The sequence below is a fragment of the Hylobates moloch genome, unplaced genomic scaffold, assembly GCF_009828535.3.
Source record: "Hylobates moloch isolate HMO894 unplaced genomic scaffold, HMol_V3 SCAFFOLD_27, whole genome shotgun sequence".
Lineage (NCBI taxonomy): Eukaryota > Metazoa > Chordata > Mammalia > Primates > Hylobatidae > Hylobates > Hylobates moloch.
In genome coordinates, this window is record NW_026652302.1 from 15,321 (window position 1) to 21,182 (window position 5,862).

The window sequence follows — 5,862 nt, forward strand, 5'->3', positions numbered from 1 at the left end:
TGGTCAGTATCTATTTGACTCTTGACTATAGAATGAAGTCTTACTTCTTCTTTCACAGAATCCCTGTCATGGGCTACAGTGGAGGAACCAAGGGGAGGGGCCAGGCTATGTTCCGGGTCTGACACCAGTGAGTGGAAGGGGTGGCTTTGGGCCACTTGTATCATGTCTCTTATTCCTCATCTGTAAAATGTGGAAGTTTGACTGATGGACCTCTCAGCACCGTGGAGAAGTTTTAAAGGTGGCAAATTACACATTTTACACCTTCAGGCTCTCCCCACTCTTTTATGAATAAGCATCTATAAGACAGGATGTCCAATTCTTCTGGAGATTCCTGAATATCCTGCCTTTGTCCAGGTTGGGCAATGCTAAATGCCAGTTCTGACCAATGGTGCAGGTATTAATTTCACAGTGAGGATCTTGTTTCAATGTATTCAAATTAGGTGATGTGGAGATGGAACATTCTGAGAGAAGAGTTGAGACAAAGTGACAGGTATAAGCCCCCTAAAATCGATATGTTTCTCAGAGAGACTCAAACTGCTTCCCTAGGCTTTGCAGAGCCCTCACCCAGATTGTGTGTGTGTGTGTGTGTGTGTGTGTGTGTGTGTAGAGGGAGTGTGCTATAGGCAGCCTTTCTATGTCCGCACTGTGAACAGATGTGGTCAGCATTTCTAGGGCCATTTATGGCTTTCTAGTTATATATTTTTCTTGCTTTGTTTTGCCACTTCCCTGAAAAACATCCTGCATTAGTTTCCTATTGCTACTGTTGAAAATGACCACAAACTTAGTGTCTTAGAACAACACCAGTTTATTATCCCACAGTTCTGGAAGTCAGAAGTCTAAAGTGGCTCTCACTGAGCTAAAATCAAGGGGCTGACAGCATTGTGGTCCTTTCTGGAGGCCCTGGGAGAGAGCGTTTTCTTGCCCTTTCTAGCATCTAGAGGTGGCCCTCATTCTTTGGTTTGGGGCCCTTTCCTCCATTTTCAAAGCCAGCAGTGGGTTGTAGAGTCTTATTCACAACCCATAACTCTGACACCAACCCTGCTGAACCTTTGTGCTAACACTGGTCCAGAATCATCCAGAATAATCTCCCTACTTTAAAGTCAGCTGATCAGTAGCTTGCTTCCACCTTCAAACTTAATTTCCCTTTGCCATGTCACATGACGTGGTTAGGTCACATGTTCTGGTGATTAGGATGTGCATGTCTTTTGGGAAGGGAGAGAGATTAATCTGCTCATATACTATATAGGCATATGGTAATTCCTTTATCAGACTGAAAAGAGATAGGTTAATAGTGATTAACATTTTCTCAATGCAAAACTTTTTCCTTAACTCAGGGAAAAATTCTCTTTTGTATAAAAATGGATGCTTCTGAGCAAATGCATGATTAGCAAAGAATGGTTGTATGCTCAGTTATTGGACAGGAGGAACAGTCTTCTTCCCTTAGGTATAGGAGTGTGAGAAGGACAAAATCATACAAAAGTAAAAGTGTATTTATGTGAGAAGTGTGTATGTGTGTGTGTGTGTGTGTATGTATGTGTGTGTGTGTGTGTGTGTGTGTGTGTGTGTGTAGGCAGCCATGCACTGGAGGGGGCTCATTCTGGCATGTGAGAGCCATTGTGTGTCTATATTTTCCTAAGTTCATGGTCAGTGACATCACTGAATGGCTTGAAATTAGCCATGGTGGGAGTATTTACACCATAGAAAGTGGCAAATGCTGTAAGTCAGTGTTTTATTTTCCCCTGGAGAGCCCATTGTTAAACATTAACGGGCACACCACTACAGTAGAGACTCACTGCCTTCGGTTCGTGCGCACAACACCGCTGTGGGGCCTTACTGCTCCTGTGGGATCCCCAGACTCTCTAGCTGGAGAAGGGGCAAATCCCAGGTCACATCAAGACCAGCGGGCCTAGCCACAAACACAGCTGCTGCAGTTCTCCCTCTGCTATCTCGACCTCCCTAGTTGCTATAGTAGCGTGGACTGGATGGGGAACTCCACTTTCTCTCATGTGGGCAAAAGCTTGCTTCTTCATCACTCCCCACTGTTTGAACTTCTCTCTGTCTGGCATTTTTTCCTGACCAGTCTGTGTACCTGTTGTTGATCCGTCCGCATGGATGGAGCCAGAGCTCTTTCTTAGAGTTGCATTCACTTGCCCTCGCTTGTGCTTGTCTTGCTCCCCCAGGAGCTATGAGATCAGTGCTGCCCAGATTTTAGGGGAGTTATCAGGGGAGCTTATTAAAATGCAGATTCCAAGGCTCTGCCCCCAGAGATTCTGATTGGGAAGGTCTGAGGTGAGCCCCAAGATCTGCATTATTGACAAGCACTATTATTATTAGCATTACTGACATTATTATTGACATAATTCTAATTATTGGCATCATTGACAAGATTCTGAGGCCAGAGGTTCATGGGCCACCCTGACTGGCCCAGCCTGGAAGCTCCCTGAAAGCCTGGCAGGCCAGCCTCCTTCAGCTGCATTTGGTCCATACACTGAGGGTCTCAGTGGGGATAAAGCAGAGTCATTTTAAAGAAACATGGATCCTAGTTTCTAGAAGGTTTTTCCCCATCTGGCAGACAAAGTTTATGCCTACTCCACACGCAGGTGGGTGCAGAATGCCACGTTCCCAGGCTCCCAGAGAAGAGGAAACTTTTCCCCAAGAACTTTATCAGGGGAAAGTGTGAAAAATTCACACAGCTGCCAAGACAGTGGGTCCTCCTGAGTCCATGTATTCTGAGTATTTGAAACCACCTGAATGATTTATTGAACTTTTTACTTTTCGTGGACGTGCTTACTGGGTGTTGTAAGATGTGAACCTCACAGCCAGGGACAATGTCTGTTGAAAGGAAGACTCAATCTTCACTAAACCCAACCCAGCTTGTTTTTCAGCAGCAAACCAACCACTCTGACCGTGGCAATTTTCTTAGCAGGAAAAATTTTAGATGGTTGTGTGGTTTCTAGCTTTACTCTTTTTCATTTTACACATGAAATGTTTGGGATCAGATTGGTTTTCTTTAAAACTATGGTCCAAATTAATTTAAACTGACTTGATTATAAAGAAAGAGATAAATTGCTACCTTTAGGAGTTTTGACCTCAAGTCCTCTGATATTTGAGACAAAGTTTTTTATCCCCCGGGATGCAATCCTTCAGTAGCATGTAGGCGAATTTTGAGCAAAGCAAAGAGTAATGAAAACTCTAATATAAAGGCTGTAATTTTCTAAAGAAGTCTGTTCCTTATTAAGATCAAGTACATGTCAGTCATCTTATATTTTGGGAACATCCACCAAATGCAGGAACTGTACTGGGTGCTTTTCCATGTGTGGAAAATTTTATCCGGTGTAATCAATTTTTCTAGTTCAATAAACATATTAAAAAGAAGGCAAATGAGATATTTCTGTAACTCATCAGCATGAATAATATATTTGAGTCATCCCCTGACCACATAAGACTTGGGCTTGAATACTACCCTTCCTCCGTGGGTCTCTTCTTCATATAAAGAAAGGGGAGAACACTTGTGTTAAGTACCACATAAGGAGGTTGTGAGAATCTAATGCAATGATGTGTGTGAAAGAGTTTAATCAAAGAGTAAGCAAAATTAATATAGTTTATAATTCTGAATTTATATGGTTTATAAATATTAAATTCTATATGCAAGTATACATTCCACCCATATAATTCTAATATATTTCCTTTACTCCAATGCCCTCTAGTAGTGCAACAGAATTACTGTATTATTGTTTTGAGATGAGGTTATTATATAATATTTTAAGATGAATTATCGTATTGTCATTTTGCAATGAAAACTGTAAAATGTTTCCTCTTCCTTTTCACTTCCTTTTTTAAAAATTAACTTTCCTTCTTTTTAATAGTAACCAGTTCTTTTCTGGAAGTGTCTCAGTATGTGGGTTTTCACATACTGGTTGATCAGAGGCTTGAAGGTACAGTCAGCTCTTCCCTGCTAGCAGGGTGGAAGGAGTTAGTTTAACTCATTCTTGAGCCCCCAGAGAACTGGGTCTCATGACACGCTCTCTCTTTTTCTCCTTTTTCCTGCCCTCTTGGAAGTATACTGAGAGATTTTTGAGGAGGACTCAGTTGTATATATGATCTGCAACGACCGCTTGGTTCTTCTTTCTCTTTCCAAATTTTACATCTGGCATGAAAAGAGAGGTAATTCTAAATGTAAATATGACTTCTTGATTACTTAAAAATACTCCTCTCTAGCTCATATACATAGTAATTTTGTGTAAATATATGTTAAACATCAAGGCCCACTGAAAGAAGAAACAAATTACATAATTATAATATCTAATCAATCTAGAATACAAACACTTCAAGATTTATTAGATTTATCAAAGACACTAGCATAATTTCTTTTGTTGCATATTTTTCCTGTTTACAGAAGTAACATGTTAATTATAGAAAATAGGATAAATCTGGAAAAACACAAAGAAGCAGCAAATTGCACATTCTGCCAAAATTCAGAGATAACTTATTATTTTTAGAATAGTTTTTTAGTCTTATTTTCTTTGTAGGTATATGCACAGACACACACACACACACCCCTTTTTTTGTGATATTTCATTTTTGTGTATTTGATTGTATTGTAATTATGTTTTGTTTGTTTCCTTAATCAACAAACATTTATTTCTCACAGTTGTGGAGGCTAGGAGGTTCAAGATGAAGGTGCAGGCAGATTCATTTCCTGGTGAGGGCCTCTTCCTGGCTTGCAGACTTCTTGCTATGTCCTCTCCTGATGGAGAGAGTGAGCTCTGGTGTCTCTCCCTCTTCTAAGGGCACCAGTCCCATCACAGGGCCCTGCTCTCATGACCTCATCTAAACGTAATTACCTTCCAAAGGCTCCACCTCCAAATACCATTACACTGGGGGTTAGGGCTTCAACATGGGTTTTAAGGGATATCAACAATCAGTCCATAGCGTTTTGCCCCAGGTCCCCCAAAATTCATGTCCTTCTTCCATGCAAAATACATTTATTCCATCCCAACAGCCTCAAAAGTCTTGACTTATTCCAGCAACAACTTTAAGGTCTAAAGTCCAAAGTCTCATCTAAATATCATCTAAATTAGATATGGTAGTTACATTGTACAGCTAGAATTTTGTATAGTCTATATTTAACATTTTCCATATCATCAGGCATTTTTCTGTAGTACAGTCCCTGGAACAAAGTGCTGAGTAAATATTTGCTGAATTAATATATAAATTATTTTAATGGATTTATGATGTTCCATCATATGAAAATACCTCAACTGATTTTATTATTCCATTTATTGTCCATTTTAAAGTAGAGATATCATGGGGAAATGTGAGAAGTGACATGTATAATTATAGTCACATTGAGGGAGGAAGAGACACCATCTGGAATGCAGGCAGAAAGCCATATGAAGCTTCGTGTGAGGGAAGGACTGTGGAACTGTCAATCATGACCATGAGTCTTATGCCTGAATGCTCTTTCAGATCACAAGTAGACACCTATTAAACTTGGAATAATGTGGAGAGAGGGTCCTGAAGTGAGTTCAGAAACAGTCATATGATCCGAATCAGCTAGAGAGAGTGCTTTCAGTGGCAAGAAACAGAAGCCTAACTCAAACTGGCTTAAACCATAAAGACATGCACCAAATCACATGCATGAAAACCCAGAGGCTGGTCAGGCTTCATATGGTTCTACCAAGCCTTCTGCCTTACTCTCCTGTGATTACCACAGCTCTGTACTCCTCTGTAGATGACTTTGTCCTTAGGCTCATTCCCCTGGAGGTCTTTGGGGGTGCGTATTTGGTCATCAGAACTGCATGCTTTCTTTTTCTTTTTCCTTTCCTTCCTTTTCCCTTTCCCTTTCCCTTTCCCCTTCCC

The 5,862-nt window shown here is 40.7% G+C and overlaps 1 long non-coding RNA gene across 1 annotated transcript in view; it reads left to right on the plus strand.

Annotated features, from left to right (window-relative positions):
- The first annotated feature begins 2,431 nt into the window (after positions 1 to 2,431).
- Positions 2,432 to 5,862, plus strand: part of LOC116463084 (uncharacterized) — a 13,655-nt gene continuing 10,224 nt past the window's right edge. Inside the window, exon 1 of the long non-coding RNA XR_004246550.1 lies at positions 2,432 to 2,600. This is a non-coding gene — a long non-coding RNA (uncharacterized LOC116463084). The remainder of the gene's footprint in view (positions 2,601 to 5,862) is intronic.